At 38.6% G+C, this 20409-nt stretch overlaps 1 protein-coding gene across 16 annotated transcripts in view; it reads right to left on the reverse strand.

Annotated features, from left to right (window-relative positions):
- The window catches only part of RCBTB2 (RCC1 and BTB domain containing protein 2), a 49569-nt gene extending 36103 nt beyond the window's left edge, over window positions 1–13466 (reverse strand). For 6 of the 16 annotated variants that reach the window (XM_060637211.3, XM_078433711.2, XM_078433710.2 and 3 more), the window contains exon 1: window positions 12559–13045. The gene's annotated coding sequence lies outside the window, so the exon portion shown is untranslated. Of the gene's footprint in view, window positions 1–10681; window positions 12388–12418; window positions 12526–12558; window positions 13046–13317 lie in introns of those variants that run through there. The other 10 variants (XM_060637212.3, XM_060637207.3, XM_060637199.3 and 7 more) reach the window with 5 other exon arrangements.
- Window positions 13467–20409: the final 6943 nt, after the last annotated feature.

Below are 20409 nucleotides of genomic sequence, written 5' to 3' on the forward strand. Positions count from 1 at the left end.
TAAGGAATCTACTCCTGAAATTATTGTTGTACTATATGCTAACTAATTTGGATGCAAATTAAAAAAATAAAATTAAAAAAAAAAGAAAATGCTGGTCTCAACTCACTAAAATAATTTCATGATCACTAAGAAGTCACACCTTATAGCTTGGACAGTGCTGGCCTAGATAAACTCTAGAGCATATTCACAATTGTTTGCAATAGAAGAACACTAGAAATAGCAAACAGAATTGATCAACAGGATTCCTCAACAGAATTTATCAACTGTGGCATGTGGATACCATACAGCAATTAAAATTAGACAGAATCAACACAGATAAATCTCCAAAATAATTTTAGCCAAAACCACTAAGTCACAGAATGATACAGATGGTACACTATTTGATAAATTAATTCATCAAATTTAATAAAATTTAAAACATGCAGAAGACAATACTATTTTAATGTGTCATGGATACTGACATATATATGGGTGGAGTCTGACGGGAATTTTTCTTAATAGGAAAGTTTTGATAAGGGTAATGCGAAAGATAAAATTTTCCATGTAATTCTCTCAGTGAATTGGTATGATTGGCTTTTCCATCTGAGAAGGCAGTTTTCAAGATATTAAACTTAAATTATATTAATAATCGGAGTATAGGAGAATAGTTACCCAATGTTAAAGAAAACACCATTTTGGAGTCAAAATACATCCATTCTAATATTGCCTCTACCATCAACATAAGAATTCAATAAAGTCTTGATAATCACAACTCATAAACCACAATCTCTTTTGCCATCAGAAAAAGAAAATTTTATCAATACCAAAAGAAGATAACAAATAAATAACATGGAGAAACTATAGTATCTTAAATGCCATGGAAGAAATTTCAAAATAGACAAAAAGTTTACTATTAGCATATCAGAATGGCAAAAATGTATTTTCTACTTCTGGTCCAAAACTGCTTACAATGATCCAGCAATTACACTACTATGTATTTACCCAAAGAATACAAAAAATACTGATTCGAGGGGATATAAGCACACCAATGTTCATAGCAGCATTATCAACAATAGCAAAATTATGGAAAGAGCCCAAATGTCCACTGTCTGATGAATGGATAAAGATGATGTGGTGTGTGTATGCATGTATGTATGTGTATGTATGTGTGTATATACATATACATATATATATACACACACACATATATATATATGGAATATTACTCAGCCATCAAAAAGAATGAAATCTTGCCATTTACAATGACGTGGTAGAGCTAGAGAGTATTAAACTAAGCAAAATAAGTTGGTCAGAGAAAAATACCATATGATTTCACTCATGTGGAATTTAAGAAACAAAACAGATGAATGTGGGCTGGCGGGGGAGGGGGGGAGGCAAACCAGAAAACAGACTCTTAACTAAAGAGAACAAACTGAGGGTTGCTGGAAGAGAGGATGGCAGTTGAATAGGTAATGGATATTAAGAAGGGCACTAGTGATAAGCACTGGGTGTTGTATGTAAGTGATGAATCACTAAATTCTACACCTGAAAGTAGTATTACACTGTATATTAGCTAACTGCAATTTAGATAAAAACTTGAAAAAAAAATTTTTTTTAAATAAAACTGTTGAGCTACCTGGGTGGCGCAGTCAGTTAAGCGTCTGACTCTTGGTTTCAGCTCAGGACATGATCTCACAGTTCGTGGGATTGAACCCTGAGTCAGGCTCCTCATTGACAGCATGGAGCCTGCTTGGGATTCCCTCTCCCTCTCTCTCTCTGCTCCTCCCCCAATCATGCACATGCGTGTGCTCTCTTCCAAAATAAACTTAAAAAACAAAATTAAATTAAAATAAAATAATAAAATAAAATGAAGTAAAATAAAATAAATACAATACAATGCAATACAATAAAACTGTTTACAAATTTCCCCCTTTTCTGCACAGGAGGGCAATGTTTCTTATGGACTTCTTATAGACCTCTTCTTCTCTTATAGAGAAGAGGTTGGCATCTGTATTAGGAAGATCTCTTCACAGTGATAGAGTGTCACAGATTAAGATCATTCCATACATGGGGCGCCTGGGTGGCTCAGTCAGTTGAGCGTCCGACTTCGGCTCAGGCCATGATCTCACAGTTTGTGGGTTCGAGCCCCACATCAGGCTCTGTGCTGACTGCTTGCTCAGAGCCTGGAGCCTGCTTCAGATTCTGTGTTTCCCTCTCTCTCTTTGCCCCTCCCCTGCTCACACTTTGTCTCACTCTGTTTCTCAAAAATAAATAAATGTAAAAAAAAAAAAAAAAAAGATTATTCCATACAATTCTTACTACATGTTATTTACTGTTTTTTTCCTTACATGTGTTTTCACACTTACAACTTGACTCATGTATGTTGTTCATTAGTGCCTATGCTTCGCAAAACAGTTTATGAATTTCCTTTTTTGGTAATGTAATAAGTATGTTATTACAGAATCATACCATACTCACATTTGCTTCACAATATAAAAAGAAAATGAGAGAATGCCTTTTCAAAGAAGAAACTCCTACCACTGATCTCTGCCTTTAGAGGACCTAAATTGGACACTCACAGGGCCAATGTTTCAAGTTTTTGCAACAGTAATTTTCAAAAGCAAATATACGTTACCAAAGGTAATTATTTTGTATAACATTTTTTTTTTTTTTTTTTTTTTTTGCTTTGTGCAAGTTTCATTCCAATGTGAGAAGCTAACAATCATAATAGGTACATTATACTGTATATTGAAAAGTGATGGTGCCATAAAAATGAAAATGGAGCAAGATAGGAGGGATCAGGAGTCTTGAGGTTGATTATAAGGTTTTCAATTTTGAACAGGGTGGTCAGAGAGCTTCCCTGACTATATAATATCTAAGGAAAGACTTGAAGAAAGGAAGAAGTGAGCTCTGAGTACATCTAGAGCAAAAGTGATCCACACACAAAATCTATCCACTGCTAAAGCTCTGAGGTAAGTAGGTTTGAGCAGAAAAGTGACAAGATCTGATCTTGTTTGGAGTCACACTAGTTCTGTGCTGATATTTCTATTATTTTCTCTTTTTTATTGAGGTGTAATTGACATGCAACATTACTTTCAGGTGTATAACATAATGATTCAACATCTGTATACACTGTGAAATGGTCACCACAATAAATCTATTCACCACCATAAGTTACAAGAAAAAAATTTGTTTCTTATGATGAGAACTTTCAAGATCTACTCTTCTGGCAACACTCAAAATATGCACCTACAATATTATTGACTATAGTCACCATGCTGCACATCATACTCCATGTCGTATTCATTTCATACCCTGAAGTCTGTACCTCGGAACCCCCTTCATTCATTTCATCGCTCCCCCAACCCCCTCACTCCTGGCAACCACCACCCTTTTCTCCATCTCTATAACTTTTGTTTGTTGTATTACTTAGATTCCACATATAAGTGAGATCATACAGTATTTGCCTTTCTCTGATTTATTTCACTTAGCATAGTGGCCTCTAGGTCCATCCATGTTGTTTCAAATGGCAAGATCTCATTCTTTTCTATGGCTAAGTAGTATTCTGTTGTGTATATATACCACACGTTCTTTATCCATTCATCTATCTGTGGGCACTTAGGTTGTTTTTATATGTTGGCTCTTGTAAATAATGCTGCAATGAACACAGGGATGAATATATCTTTTCAATTTAGTGTTTTCATTTCCTTTCAGTAAAAACCCAGAAATGGAATTGCTGGATCATATGCGACTTTTTTGAGGAACCTGTTTTCCATAGTGGCTGCACAACTGACATTCCCACCAACAAGGCACAAGGGTTCCCTTTTCTTCACAACCTTGCCAACACTTGTTATTTCCTGGCATACTGATAACAGCCATTCTAACAGGTGCGAGGTGACATGTCATTGTGGTTTTGACTTGCATTTCTCTGATGATTAGTGATGTTGAGCATCTTTTCCTGTGCCTGTTGGCCATCCGTATGTCTCCTTTGGAAAAATGTCTATTCAGATCCTGTGCCCATTTTTAATTATTTGCTATTGAGTTATACGAGTTCTTCATATTTGAATATTAAATCCTTATCAAATATATGATTTGCAAATATTTTTTCCCATTTTGTAGGTTGCCTTTTCATTTTGTTGATGGTTTCCTTTGCTGTGCAGAAGCTTTTTAGTTTGATGTAGTTCCACTTGTTTATTTTTGCTTTTGGTGTCAGATCCAAAAAACACTGCCAAGACCAATACCAAGAGGCTTACTGCCTATGTTTTCCCCTAGTTGTATGGTTTCAAGTCTTACATTCTAGTCTTTAATTCATTTTGAGCTAATTTTTGTGTATAGTTTAAGTAATCTAGTTTCATTCTTTTGCATGTAATTATCCAGTTTTCCCAACACCACTTATTAAAGAGGCTGTCCTTATCCCCATTGTATATTCTTGCATTGTGGGGCAGAAATTAATTGAACATATGCATAGGTTTATTTCTGGGCTCTCTATTCTGTTTCATTGGTCTAGGAGTCTGATTTTATGCCAATATCATCCTGTTTTGATTACTATGGCTTCATAATTTGGTTGAAATCAGGAAACATGATACCTCCAGCCTTGCCCTTCTTTTTCAAGATTGCTTTGGCTACACAGGGTCTCATACAAATTTTAGGATTATTTGTTATACTTCTGTGAAAAATGCCCTTGGGACTGATAGGAATTGCATTGAATCTATATATTGCTTTGAGTAATAGGGACATTTTAACAATATTAATTCTTCCAATCCATAAGCATGGGATATCTTTCCAATTATTTGTGTCTTCAGCAATTTCTTCCATCAATGTCTTATAATTTTCAGTGTGCAAGTCTTTCACCTCCTTGCTTAAATTTATTCTTAGGTATTTTATTATTTTTGATGTAATTGTAAATGGGATTTTTAAAATTTCTCGTTCTCACAGTTTGTTAGTGTATAGAAATGCAACAGATGGGGCACCTGGGTGGCTCAGTGGGTTGAGCATCCGACTTTGGCTCAGGTCATGATCTCGTGGTTTATGAGTTCGAACCCCACATCGGGCTCACTACTGTCAGTCTGTCAGTGCAGAGTCCACCTCGGATCCTCTGTCTCCCTCTCTGCCCCTCCCCCACTTGCACTCTCCCAAAAATAAAATATATGTTTTTTAATGCAACAGATTTTTGTATGTTGATTTTATATCCTGCAACTTTACTGAATTCATTTATTTATTTTTTTACTGAATTAAAGAATCTAACAGTTTTTTGGTGGTATCTTTATGGTTTTCTATATATGAAATCATGTCACAAATAGTGAAAGGTTTCTTTCTTTCCAATTTGCATGCTATTTATTTATTGCCTAATTGCTCTAGGACTTCTAACACTATGTTGTATTAAAATGGCAAGAGTAGGCATCTTTGTCTTGTACCTAATCTTAAAGAAAAAGCTTTCAGCTTTTCATCATTGAGTATGATGTGAGCTCTGGGCTTGTCACATATGGCCTTTATTATGTTGAGGTATGTTACCTCTTTACCCACTGTTAAGAGTTTTGTTTTTGTTTTTGTTTTTTAAGATTTTTTTTAACATTTCTTTTTAATATTTATATTTGAGAGAGAGAGAGACAGACAGACAGACAGAGCATGACCAGGGAAAGGGTAGAAAGAGAAGGAGACACAGAATCCGAAGCAGGCTCCAGGTTCCGAGCTGTCAACACAGAGCCTGACGCAGGGCTCAAACCCACAAACTGGGAGATCATGACCTGAGCTGAAGTGAGAAGCTTAACCAACTAAGTGACCCAGGCGCCCTGACAGTTTTTTTCTTAAACAGATGTTGAACTTTGTCCAATGCTTTTCTGCATCTATTGAGATGATTATATATTTTTTATCCTTTATTTTGTTAATGTGGTGTATCATGTTGATTAATGTGTGAATGTTGCCATCCTTGATCCCTGGAATAAATCCCAGTTGATCATGATATGATCTTTTTAATGTATTAGTGAATTCATGTTATATTTGCTAATAATCTGTGTGCAGTATTTGCAAATATTTTGATGAGAATTTTTGCATCTATGTTCATCAGGGATAGTAAACTGTAAAATCCTTTTTTGTTGTTGTTTTGTTTTGTTTTGTTTTGTGATATCCTTGTCTGGTTTGGGTATCAAGGTAATGCTGGCCTTGTAAAACGAGTTTGGAAGCATTCCCTTCTCCTTAATATTTTGGAAGAGGTTAAGAAGGACAGATATTAAATCTTCTTTAAATGTTTGGTAGAATTTACCAGCAAAGTCATGAACTTTTATTTGTTGGGAAGTTTTTGATGACTGATACAATTGCCTTACTGTAATACACCATAGTCAGTCTATTAAGATTTTCTATTTCCTCATGATTCAGTCATGGAAAGTTTCTAGAAATGTATCCATTTCTTCTCATTGTCCAATTTGTTGAGCTATAATTCTTCATAGCAGTCTCTTATGGTCTACTGCATTTGTGGTATCAGTTGTAACTGCTCTTTCATTTCTCATTTTATTTGAACCGTCTCTTTTTTTTTTCTTGGTGAGTCTAGCCAAAGGTTTGGCAACCTTTTGTTTGTCTTTTCAAAGAAACAGGTTTTAGTTTCATTGATCTTTTCTATTATTTTTTGTTTCTGTTTCATTTGCACTCTGATCTTTGTTATTTCCTTCCTTCTACTATGTTTGGCTTCATCTGTTCTTTTCTAGCTTCTTTAAGTGTAAAGTTAAGTTGTTTGAGATTTTTCATGTTTATTCAGGTAGGTCTGAATCCCTATGAACTTCCCTTTTATAACTACTTTTGATGAATCACATAGATCTTGTAAGTTATATTTCCATTTTAATTTCTCAAGGTTTTGTTTTGTTTTTTCTCCTTTGAGTCTTTTGATTGATCCATTGGTCAGCAGAATGCTGTTTAATCTCCACATGATTTTCTGATCCTTTGTCTCTCTTTTCTCCTTCTGCGACCCCCTATAATGCTAATGCTACTCTATGTTGTCCCATAGCTTCTTTAAGCTATCTCATTTTTAATTTTTTTTCCTTTTTGCTGTTCTGTTTAAGTAAGTTCCACTCCCCTGTCTTCTTGATTACCAATAGTTTCTTCTGCTTCATATAGCCTGCTGTTGAACCCCCTCTAGCGTATTTTTCAGTTCAGTTATTGTATTCTTCAGCTCTGTGACTTCAGTTGGTACTTTCTTATATTTTCTCTTTGTTGAAGTTCTCACTGTGTTCATTCATTCTTCTCCCAATTTAGGTGAACATCTTTTTGACCATTAATTTGAATTCTTTACCAGGTAAATTACTTACGTCCACTTTAAGGTTTTTGAGGGTGTCTTTTTTTTGGTCCCCCTGAGGTTTTACCTTGTTCCTTCATTTGTAACATATTCCTTTTTCCTCATTTTGCTTCACCCTCTGTGTTAGTTTATATCTAATGAGAGAAACAACTACCTTTCCCAGTCTTAAAGTGGCTTTGTACAGATGAACTTTATCTTTAAACTTTGCCCTAGCTCTTGGTTGTCTCTTGAACCATTATGACTGTCTAAGGAGTCTGATTTATTCTTGATAGGTCCCAGTTTTTGAAGGTATGCCAAGAACTGTCCGTGTTCCAAAGGGGGGAATCTCAGTCAGCACCTAGTTTTAGGCTGATTGGAAGCCAGACCCTCAGGCAGCAGCTTTTAGAGTATGCAAATACATACGGTCCTATGAAACAAGTATAGACTCTCTTAATGTAAGTGATCTGACTGTCCCCTGAGTGACAGTTGCAAAAACTGGAGCTTCAGACCATTGCATAAGCTCCTTTCTGGGAGATCCTGGCAAACAGTAATGAGGCTAAGGGAAAGCACAAAGATGGCATCCCCTTGCCTATATTCCCTGAGAGCACATTTGTAAGCCTCTACATATGTGGCAGACCAGAAGTCTGCCCCTCAGGCTGAAGTGTCAGAACAACAGGCCTTTTTCACAAACAGACTGGGGGTGTGTTTCAGTCTGCTGTCTGTGCAGTGCCCTGGGGGTGACAGCCTATCGAGAACTGTCTCTCCATTTATTACAGGCCCATGGAACCCAGGAAAAACAACCATGCCTGCCCATGGTATCTAGGTAGAACAAGAGTGCAAGATAGTACACACCAGCACATCTGTCCCCAGACAGAGTTCCAACTGGTCCCTGCCCCTCCAGCAGATGCTTTAAGATTAGAAAATAAATTTTCACATATAGTCTAGGCGCTTTTCAAACTGCTGCTTTTGTGCTGGTTCCTGAGTGAGTCTGCATGCAAGCCCTTTCCGAGAAATATCTCAGTTCTACTATATAGCCTTTTGGGTCTCCTGGTTGTGAGATCCATTTTCCATCTGTTTTTCAAAGCTAGATGTTTGGAGGGCTCATCTCTTCACTGCAGGTCCCAGGGATTGCGGTGCCTGATGTGGGGCATAAACCCCTCATTCATCAAGGAGAAGCTCCAGATTTGTGAGATTCCTCCCAACTGTGGGTCACCACTCTGGCAGTGGGGTTTTTGGTGAGACTATCTCACATGTGACCCTTTTACTGCTTTGATGTGAAGAAGCTATTCAGCTAGTTCTCAGGTCTTTTTCAGAGGGAATTTTTCCATACGTAGCTATAGATTTGGTATGTCCATGGGAGGAGCTGAGTACACCCACCACCTTGGACCACCCCCCTAACATTTCCTATTATATCTGTTTTCTTAAACTTGTATAGTTCAACAGTTTATTTCCAAATTATCCTTGTTTGGAACAGATAAGTTCTTATTCTTATAGACTGTATTTTGAGAGCTTTCCCTACACTCTGAATAACTACACAGTTGAAGACTGGTGGATAAGAAGACAGTCTTTTGAAAACTGAACATGATAAACATATCAACTCCTAATCCTCTCAAAGAGCAGGTCAAATAATTCAGCTCCCTGCACAAAGCATATAATAGGTAGCCTCTACATATTATTGTTGGCAATCAATGTTAATCAGTGTGTTTACTAGCAGGACAATGTGTCATATTACTTGGTAATACCTCTGACCCAAATAAAGAGTTAAGCTGATTATAGGACATACGTTCGTTTGCCTAATTTATTCAACAAAAGTTGATTTGGTACCTGCAGAAGGCACTAAGCCAAAGTAAATACATAAAAGAAAAAACAAAATAATATGGAGCAAAAGGATAACCACCTCCCAGGTGCTTGTGTCAACATTACCCCAACACAATGGTACTTGTGGGCCTTAAGATCTAATAACCAAGACACATTGTATCTATGAGAGCAAAGCATTTTCCATGGAAACGGATATTTTGCAATTGATCAGGAGCTTCTAAAAGCTGATAACCATTCTTTAGAAGTAATCCCTGAAGAAAAAAAGAAAAATACAGTAATTTCTGCAAATAAAGCCCAGTGTTATATACCTTTTTAATCCAATTTAATAATATGAGGTCAACTTCAAAGCTGTGCTTTAAAAATATAATATATAAAAAAGTGTCCTTGCAATATAGAACTCAGTTCCTTTAACAAATTCCCCCATCTGGGCAACACAGTTGATGATGCTTTTATAATCAAAGAAGTAGGACATTAAAGAAAACTAATGTCTTTTAGGATGCCAACACACAGTTTACAGTGTGTTAATGAGCTCCAGGCAAAGTAAATGTCAATGGGGTACTGATGATTCCCAACTATATGCTAGCTGAATCATTAAATGGCTGTCATCTGTGAGTTATGAATGATAAAAATATAAGAAATGATGATCCCAATGATCATTTGTAAAGGATGATAGCTATAATTTACCTCCACTTGAATGAGAGGTCCTAAGCCTGTGACAATAGTGAAACACCTACACAGCTGCTAACTAATGTCAGGCAATTAAAAATAGGATGGACGGGGCGCCTGGGTGGCTCAGTCGGTAAGCGGCCGACTTCGGCTCAGGTCATGATCTCGTGGTCCGTGAGTTCGAGCCCTGCATCGGGTTCTGTGCTGACAGCTCAGAGCCTGGAGCCTGTTTCAGATTCTGTGTCTCCCTCTCTCTGACCCTCCCCCGTTCATGCTCTGTCTCTCTCTGTCTCAAAAATAAATAAACGTTAAAAAATTTTTTTTTAAATAAAAAAAAAAATAAATAAATAATAAAAATAGGATGGACAAAACTGAAAAACTAAAATCACAACTAAAAGTAAGGTACCACCTCAAAGGAAATGGTATTGCCATGTTTACGATAAGCATCAAACTGACTTTTAGAACACACAAACATCATTCCACTTTAATTAGATTTATATAAAGGAAGGGTTTCAAATTTCATCAAGAGAGATGAGGCAGATCTTCAGTCCCAAGCAAATTTGTATTTAGTTTGAAGAGATTACCGAGCTTGTCAAAGTCAGCCTTTTCAACTACACATAGCAAAAGTGCCCCTTCCAAATATGAAAAATTATCAAGATATATTGATGTTTTTCTGTTGTTATACTAGCTAAAATACGTTGATACTTGAGACATTTGTAAATCCACTTGAAATTTAGGTCCTTATAGATATAGTACAGTTAAAAAAAAATCCTAACATGCCTACGAAATAGAATCCTAATTGTGAAAGATCCTTATCCCACAACATAAACATTCCTTCAGCATGGCAGGCTCTCTTAGCCTTGGCTCATTTCCATTTGGGATTCGTTTTGTTCAGTATCATATACATTCATTACAATACAGAACATATGATGTGATCACTATTTATGATTTACTTACTATCTGTTATCCACTGGTACTTGTTAGCTCAAAACGTCTTCCATGGAGAGATATACATAATAGATAATAGCTCAGGTTAGATTAGCAAGGCTGAAGACACATAAGACACATGCTTCATTGTCAGATAAATGCTAGAAAAAAACCCTACTATCCCTTAAGTTTCCTCTCATATTGTTAAGATGGGATCACCATGTGAACTAGACACATATTCCTTCTGGATAATGAAAGTGAGAAGGATATCTGTCTTCCACTGAAGGACACTATAAATATCCCTTTCAGAAAGGCAAGCTATCTGCTCCTTTGAAGTAAATATCCCCATGCAGCCCCAAACGGGAATCTTTGATGTCATTCTGCAACCCTGATAATTCCACTCCTGGTCTCAAATCTCTCGTCTGGTCTATTTTGATTTATACCAATACAACTCCAGTAAACTTCAAAAGTAGTGGTATCTTAGGGGCATTGTAATTTCACTTTAACCAAGTGATAAAACCAAAATTAAACATGACAAACTCCTAAAGACAGACAAACCCCATAAGTACCCTAAATTTATAGCTCCAGATTAATAGTTTTTGATAATCAAACACAGTGTTTGTACTCTTCTGAAGTAAAGGACCCAAAGGAAAACACATCTTACTATCAGCCTCTTTGTCTAAGTCTTGCCTGGTTCATTCAGAAATCTCTAAGAGCAATAATTTAATACCTTAAAGCATGACATCATACTGGTGAATCTTCAACCCAGTTTCAAATAAAGAAAAGCATCCACCATAACCATCCTCTATAAAATTGCAACCCACACCTGTACTCTCAGGCCTCTTTCCCTGCTCTCCTTTTTCATTTTTCATAGCACAATTTTCTAACACGATAATCAAATATGTTTATTGTCAATCATTCTTCTCTAGAACATAAGCTCCAGAGGGAAGAGATCTTTGTCTATTTTGTTCACGTACATATCCCAAACACCTGGACAGGACCTGATGCAAGGTAGTCACTCAATATTTGTCGAATGAATGAGTGAATTCACATTGAGAATTCAGTACAAAATACGCTCTGAATATAAGGGAGACAGAGCATACACATACAAATACATAATATCAGACAGTGGTAAGTGCTACAGAGCCAAAGAGAACAACAGGGTAAGAGGCTGGAGAGACAGCCAGCAGTGGCTATTTTAAATGAGGAAGCCACCTCTCTAAAGTGAAGGCAATTGAGGCTTGAATGAAGGTGGGTGCCATACACATTGGGTGGGCGAGGAAAGTGGGCTTTGAGGATGGCGGAATTAGCAAATGCCTAGGCTCTAGGCTGGAGGCCCACTTGGGCCCAAAGAGGCCTGCATGGTGGAAGTGGGGTGTGCAAGAATGTATCATTTCAATTGCCTTTACTTACTACTTAATAACATGTACAAACTGCCTAATGCCCTGGGAAATAGATTACCTTTCACCTAGGGTACTCAGATTCCCTGATAGTAAGTGCTTCTTCTATTTACTAGCCCCCAAATGACCGTATCAGCACACCATATAAGATTACAAGGCACAGGAATGACATCGTCAAAAACCGTTCCAAGTAGCCTCAGGAGTCACGAAACTGACTTAACTCAGTACCACTGCGCACGAAGGTGTAAAGCCAAGCAGGAACTTGGTACTAGAAGTGTGCAAAGCCAGGAGGCTCAGTAAACATTAAACAGTGCCTGTCATTCGAGTCTGGGGGGAAAGAGCGTCAAGCCTAAGCAGTTTCATTCACCTCTAAGAAAGACTAAGTCGCCAAGCACGGTACGAGGCAGCGCTGTGACATGCATTTTGTGACAATCCTGGACTCGAGTTGTTCTGACATTTTATGTAACTTCCCAAAGAACAAAAACAAAAAGTTCGCTCTGAACTCGCCTTCCAACTCAGACAGGAAGTTCCTCCTCGGCCAAGGCGGGGCGCTTGGAAAGTTTTCAGCGGCTGAAAACCTGTTTCCGGGGCTGAGCGGAGCAATACCTTCCGGCTTAAAATAAAGGTTTTCGGTGATTCCTCCTATGCCTCCACAGCAGCTTCGCCTAGCTTAGCCACACTTTTTGCGCTGTCCCCTCGACAACAGGACCAAATGTCAGAGGCACAACACTGAGCGAGCTGGTTCGGGGCCGGGAGCTAGGTGAATGGGTTTTCAGAACGCCAGCCGCGGGTCGAGGCGACGGAAACGAAAACCACAGCAGCCTACGCGGGGCGAAGAGGGGAGTGGGAAGGCGAAACTCTGAGGCAGGCGCCGCAGCCACTGCCCGGGGCGACGCTCCGCCTCACCCGCCGGAGGCGGGGAAGCCTCCGGGCAGGCGTTGCCACACGCGACCCTCGCAACGCGCACCACATCCGCCCGCAGGCTCGCACATGCGCAGCGCCGCCCGGGCCCCGCGGCCTGGGTGGGGAGACAATCCCAGAGTTCCGCGCCCAGCCCCCGCCAGGGGGTGTGCGCACGCGCGGCAACGCCTAGGTCCTAGGCCCGGGCGGGGGTGTAACTCCGGGGGCTGCTCTCCAACAGTCGCCGCGTTCGGGAACTTGGACAGCGGGGGCAGGGAGAAGTGGCCCGCCGCCGGGGGATCTGAGAGCGGCCTGCTGCAAGCCTGACGTCCCCTCTTGACTTCCTACACCATCCTGTCCCCTTACCTCAGCGTAGGCCCGAGCCGCATCCGCTCCGCTTTCTGGGTCGCCGTTACTGCTCGGTCGGGGGCCCGGCGCAGCGACGAGTTGGCGCCTCCCCCTGAAGCAGCCTGGCCTCGGCGGGTTGTGCTCGGGTGCCAGGCCGGGGAGGGGAAGGGAGGAGAGCGCACTGGAGGGGAGGGGGCCGGCGACGGCGCCTCGCCTCGCCCCTCCTCTCCTCCTCCGGCTGCCCGCTACCGCCCCCGCCCCTTCCTTGCCGACTCCCCCTCTCGGAGCGGACCCCACGACTGCATCTCGCCTCCCTCGCTGGGTCCATCTCCGCTCTGTGGGGCACCCCTCTCCTCTGCTAGGGTTCTGGTTCCCAAAGTCTTGGGAATTTGCAAGGGTGAGGCGTGTAAATTGTAGTGTGGGCAACCTTTTCTACAGTTATCCCCCCAGCTGGTCCACCATCAGGGAGCTCAAATCACGTCTTCACACGGTTTCCCCCTGTTTGCCCCTCTGGGATGTGGGGCCAAAGTCCTGTACTCTCCTAATAAGAATGTTGAAATAATGACTGATTTGTCTTGGGGTGACCTGGGACCAAGGTCCTCTGGGACAACCGCACTTTACCTTTATTAATTTAGTAATTTCTTGTATTACACTGCGCCTCTATTGGCCTCAGCAGACTTTAGTAAAATGCACCACATGTAATATAATTACAATGTGCAATAATTTCTTGCACTTTACACTTAAATTGACCTGAGTGGGTTTTGGTAAAATGCTCCACAATTAATCTTATTAGCTGTTCCTGGGAGGTAAGCTGAATGCCTTTACACTGGCTTGTAAATGAGGGCACAGGTTCAACGTTTAAATGATTTGCCAAAAAGTAGCACAGCCAGATAGAAATGTCAGTCCAGAGTGATTCTGTCGTCTTGTTTGATCTCGACTTTGTCATTCACCAGAAAAACATCATTCCAGAAAGTCTAACTGTTTTTATTGCAGTTGCTGTCGTTGGCAGACATTTGTGTCTATTATCACAGCATATTACATTGAACCCCAGAAGGAGAGTTGCATTTATTTACTTGATTTTATAGGTTATGAGCGGGGGCAGGAGTCACATGCATTTCAGTGCCTAAGATTAAGCTTTTCCCCTGAAACAATCAGTTACCTTTTGTCCTTTTGTTATAAAAGGTAACATAACCATAACTGAAAGGACAGCTTGGATTTTTTTTACTTGAAAAGGATAATTATAAGGAACTCCTTCCAGAGTATTTATCTAAGGGAGAGGGTTGCCAGACTAAGTAGTGAGATAAGGTGGGGTTATCACTAAACAGACCTTCCTTCTCTTATTTGTGATGTTTATATCTCATTAGATTGTGAAACTCTTAAGAGCAAGATATGCCTTATTTCTGTACCATAAAATGTGTAATAAATGTTTGTGGAATCAAATTACATTGATTACATGCCCTTTAGTTCCTCAAATATGCATCCATACTCCATTAAGAGACCTAAACATAAACATGAATCCATGGTTTACTCTCATTTTAGATAGTTTGTGCCAATTCTCCTGGGCCTGACTGCCTGGATAAGCTGACTTCTTAAGAGAGGTTGGTATCTAATCCAAAAAGGCTTTAAGTCACCTTTTCTTATACCTTCATCAGGTCTCTCATTCCTCTCCTTGTGGCAAAGCTGTGTAACACTGAGTCTGCATAAAAAAATCCACTGACTTGTTTTTCTGTTCAGGAAAAGGTTTTTCCTCTGGTCACCACCAAAGCTAAAATTCATCATTAAACAAATTCAGAGTTGGTTCATTAAACAGGAATTCTTTCTTCAAACAGTCAAATTCTCCTTCCACCTTTTTCCTGTATCCAGACTACTTTGTATTTCAGGTATTTTAAGGAATTTGAGTGACCATTTAGAGAGCAAAATTATAGAAAACCACTTCCATTCATAATATAGTGCATAATTTACAAATCAACCTATATAGTATTTCTTTCCCTGCAGGTATGATACTCCTTTACAAATTAATATTTTAAGATTTAGGTATTTTAGAAATAAAAGTTCTTAGTTCTTAGGACTTTTTTTAAAAGTCCTAAGATTATTCCTAAATAATAATAATAATAATAAAAATAAGACATTTTATTTAGACTTTCTCCAATTTCTACCACGAAACATCTTGTTAATAGGGAACTTAATGTTAAGATGTGATTGCAGCAAGAATGATCAGAGCAGAGGATTCAACAGGTTTAGTCCCACAATACAGAAGGGGAAATTTCCTGTAACAAATCTAATACCTAGAGCAGTTGGAATGTGGGAAGAAACTTAAAAAAAATTTTTTTTCAGATGTTTATTTATTTCTGAGAGAGAGACAGAGTGAGAGCAGGGGAGGGGCAGAGAGAGAGAGGGAGACACAGAATCTGAAGCAGGCTCCAGGCTCTGAGCTGTCAGCACAGAGCCCCATGCAGGGCTCAAACTCATGAACCATGAGATCATTACCCGAGCTGAAGTCAGACGCTTAACCAACTAAACCACTCAGACACCCCCAAGAAACGTTTAGAATATCTCCATTTTTATCTAAATTAAGAAATCAAACTTTACTAATATTTAACATGTACATTGACAATAGTGCATATTTTTTGTAATCAAAATACAAGACCAAAAATGTTTAGAGACCACTCACTTCTTTAGAGTACCACCAGGCAGGCATCTGATTTCACTACATGTTTTGACTCTGTAATATTTTAAATACAATAATTTGGATGCATACAACATTTTAAATATAATAATCTTGAAATGTATATAATAGTTAAAAATTTACTTTTGTTATACTATGCAGTAAGTAAATGTTTATTCTTTAATCACTTTTAACATGAGATACTTACTTAAATCTTGGTAAATTTGCATTATCATAGAGCTGAGAGATTAAATATAAATCCTCATTTTATCGATGCCCAGATTATGAAGTAAATTATCTCAAGTCTTTGGATTCCGAGTTTCATTGCTTTTTCCAATCCATCATCCCACTCATAGGATAAATAGCAGGATCTCATTATCCATCAAACGAAGGATAACAACAAAGCCATTGCACAAGATGAAAAGGTACAGATTTTTCTCATAAAACTTTAAGTGGAAGAAATTCTTTTTAACTTCTTACTTTAAAGTAATTATAGATTCACATCAAGTTACAAAAATAGTACAAAGATGTCCCATACACCTGCCCCACTTTCCCTCCACTATGTTTAAGATAATAATATACTACAAACACTAAGAGCAAAGACTTGAATCAGCTGACCAAACTCTGAGAAAACCAACTGGCCAGGAACTGAAGGTTGAAAAGGACTGGTTTGCAGCAAGGAGTCTGAATGATGGGAGCTGTTCCAGTGGAAAGAAGGAGGGGAAAGGGAGAGGGGAAGAAGACCATTAAACACAACACATTCCTTAGAAGAGAAGTGATAGCCTCTGTACTAGATATATGTTTTTTATGGTTTTCTTTTTGGTCTATTATTTCATAATTTATCATTTCTTTTAAATATTCCAGATAATGTCATCACTACTATAACCTATATCCCTACACATCATAGCTTAGAAATACAGCTAGGTTGCAAAAAAAAAAGAGTAACTTTCTGACTCTATCATCTAAGGGCAACCTTGTAGGAATATTAGCCCTCCTTAAAGCACGTAGGAGCTGGGAAAACAGGGTGTTCGAGTATAATTATATAGACATCATGTAGCATCCTCCTCCTTTGCCACTTCTGAGTGAGGACAGGTGACTCTCCTGGGGTCCTGGCTCCTCCTAGTTGTGTGGGACAGAGTAAGTGCCCAGGCCACTCTAATGTGGAAGGCACAAAGACGGCACTGCCCAGCTCTCTGTATTTTAGAGAGATGTCAGTTACACTGTGCCTTTACAGACACTTCCTCTTAACCATGGTATGTGACATGGTATATCCCAGCACAGTGCTAGAATACAAAGCAAGGAAGATGATAGGATACATGTACATGTTACCGTGGCAGCAATAAGAGAACAACAAACCATCAGGAGGAGGTCAGTTAAGGCTTTCCAAAAGAAAAAAACTTTTGGCGTTAAGTTTTAAGGATGTTTACAAGTTAGCTGAGAGAACAAAGTTACAGATGGGGATGCTAGGGAAGGGAAACATTCTAAGTAGAATCTGAAAGAGTATGATGTATTCGAGAATTTTAATCTGTTCTGCTCGGCAAAGCAGGAACAAAGGCTATGTGGAGAGGATAGAGTAATGGGAAAAGATTAAAGTAGCCATAATTTTCTGAGTGCTTTCTTGGGCTGTGCTTTTTATAGTACATTACCTTAATCTTTACAATAAACTGCAACTTAATTTTGGCCTTGTTTTACAGATGAAACAGTGGAGACTTAACTAACTTGCTTAGGGTCACATAACTAGTAAGAGGCGAGGCTAGCACTCAAATCCATCTCTGATTCCAATCTGAAGCTCTTCCCACTTGACCATGTGGGCTCTTTTCAAATGAACTGGAAAAGTAAATGGGCCAAATAATAAAAGCCCTTGGCAATGCAACAGCAAAACATATCACAGAATCCAACAAAAAATTTTAAGCAAAAGGATGACATACTGACCTTTGTGTTGAGGAGGCTCCCGATTTTGTAGTGGGGAAGATGGTGAGGTTGGGGCCAGGGGACCATGTTAAGACTGTATCCAGTCAGTCCGGGCAGGACATCAAGAGTGCTTGAACTCAATGCGAGAGTAGGGTATGCTTAAAGAGAAAGGAGAAGATGAATCTGAGAAAAAATTTTCTAAATTTATTTATTTATTTGAGAGAGAGAAAGAGAGGCAAGCAGGGGAAGGGCAGAGAGGGAGGGAGAGAGAGAATCCCAAGCCCGATGTGAGGCACCATGTCACTGCAAGATCATGACCTGAGCTGATATCAAGAGTTAGATGCTTAACTGACTGAGCCACTCAGGTGCTCTGAATCTGAGAAAATTTTGATTAGTGTTTGGGGAAATATTACTAATATACTTCTCCATAATAACAGGTCAAAGAAATAGAAACATTTTAATTGATGCTGAGAGCATGTTGGATAAAATTCAATAGTCAATATTCATTTTTGATAAAAGTTAGTTTCATGTTTAATAGTGGAATTTTAACAGCATATCCGTTAAATATAGGAATAAACATATGCTTAATGCTCAAATGCTATTCAGAAAGTACTAGCTAATGCACTTATATAAGAAAATAAAGTAAGGAATATAAAGACTGCAAAGGATGCAGAAAATATCATTATTTATAAACTATGCAATTAGATTTGTTGGCTAAGGGATCCATACAACTCCTTTTTCCTACCCTCTTGCTCCATTCCAATTTTGGATTGATCAAGTTCAAAGGCATTTCATGGGTACCCTTCTGTGAAAATGGAGTTGTTACCATGTCATGGTAGCACACTGTCCAGTGGACCCACTGGGGATGACTCTTGTGACTCTTTTTATAAGACTCTAGGAAAAAATGTCAGAGCCTCCTCTTGGAGATAGCCTACATATTAACTCCATTTGTGGCTTTTCATTCCTTATCCCTGAAAGGCAAGACGAGCCCAGTGATACAGTCTAACTGCCCCAAGCTTTGGAGCAAATATGTTTTTGCTCTTGCACAGCCTTCTCCTGGCCAAGTGGTCTGTTCTGGATTGGCCATTCCCTGCATTGCAGGGTTAAGCACCAAGATTGAGGATGGGATTCTAGGGAAGATACAAACAGGGCAGATTTTATAGCCTGCTCCGGTTCTAAATCATGTAAGCCTTAATAGTATAATGAATGGTGTGGCCTAATACGCTGATTTCAACATTAGAGCTCAGGGCAAATCATCAGATGATAATAGTGATCATCTGCCTTGCTTCGGTTTTTTGTTTTGATTTGATTTGGTTTTGGTTTGTTCAGTGTGTGTGTGTGTGTGTGTGTGTGTGTGTGTGTGTGTGTACGTGTACTTTTCTTAGGGACTTCAGAGAAAAGAAAGTCAAAACAGGATTTGGGTTTTTCTGGATCTCCTTGTCAAATACCACTTGAGTTTTCCTGACTTTGGCCATGACCAATGTAGACCTTGAAAACCCAAGAAAATACACTGACAATCTTTTGAAAATAATAGAATTTAGTGATGCAGCCAGTTACAAAATCAATATACAAAAATCATTATGAAGAAAACTGTAAAGCTACTGAGACAAAGGAAGGCAAAATGGAGAAACATGCTGTTTTCAGATAGGAAGACTCAATAATATAGGGATGTCCATTTCCCTAAAACTAATGTAAATGTATAATATTATCTCAATAAAAATATCAATCATTTTATTTAAATAGTCCTTAAATCCATTTGAAAGTGTAGAACTCTTTGGAAGGTGCATTGGAAGGCAGTTTGACTTTAGGTATTAAATTGTCCTTTGACTCAATAATCCCACCTGGATGAGGTTACTAGTATGAAAAGATACATGGAGGAAGATGTATAGCATTTTTATAATTTGGAAAAATAGAAAGTAACCTATTTACTATAACAAACTGGTTAGATAAATTAAAGTATGGCAAATACTGTTGACTGTCCACCTAAAAGCTGTCTGCCCCCCCCTCCTCCCTCCCTTTCTTTTTTCTTTTCTTTTCTTTCTTTCCTTCTTTCTTTCTTTCTTTATTTCTTTCTTTTCTGCTCTCTCTCTCTCTCTCTCTCTGTCCCTCCCTCCCTCCCTTCCTTCTTTACTTTTTATTAGGGGAAATTTCAAACATATACAAAAATAGAATGATTAAAAGCCCCATGCACCTATCATTCAGCTTCATCAATTAGCAATTCACAGCCAACCTTCTTTTATCAATACTTCTGTCCACTACATATTATTTTGAAGCATCTTATCACTTCATCTGTGAATATTTCAATGGATGTTTCCTAAAGATAAGAAGTCTTTTTTGAAAAACAACCAAAACACTATTGTCATACTTTTAGGGAAACTAACACTAATTACTTGATCATGAAAGGTCCTTTCAGAACTCAGTTTTTTAATTTCCTTTGCTAGTACTATATATATATATATATATATATATATATATATATATATGTATAATATATATATATAACATATATGCATATATATTATACATATATATAC

This window comes from Panthera onca, chromosome A1, assembly GCF_046562875.1.
Source record: "Panthera onca isolate mPanOnc1 chromosome A1, mPanOnc1 haplotype 2, whole genome shotgun sequence".
NCBI classification, from domain to species: domain Eukaryota; kingdom Metazoa; phylum Chordata; class Mammalia; order Carnivora; family Felidae; genus Panthera; species Panthera onca.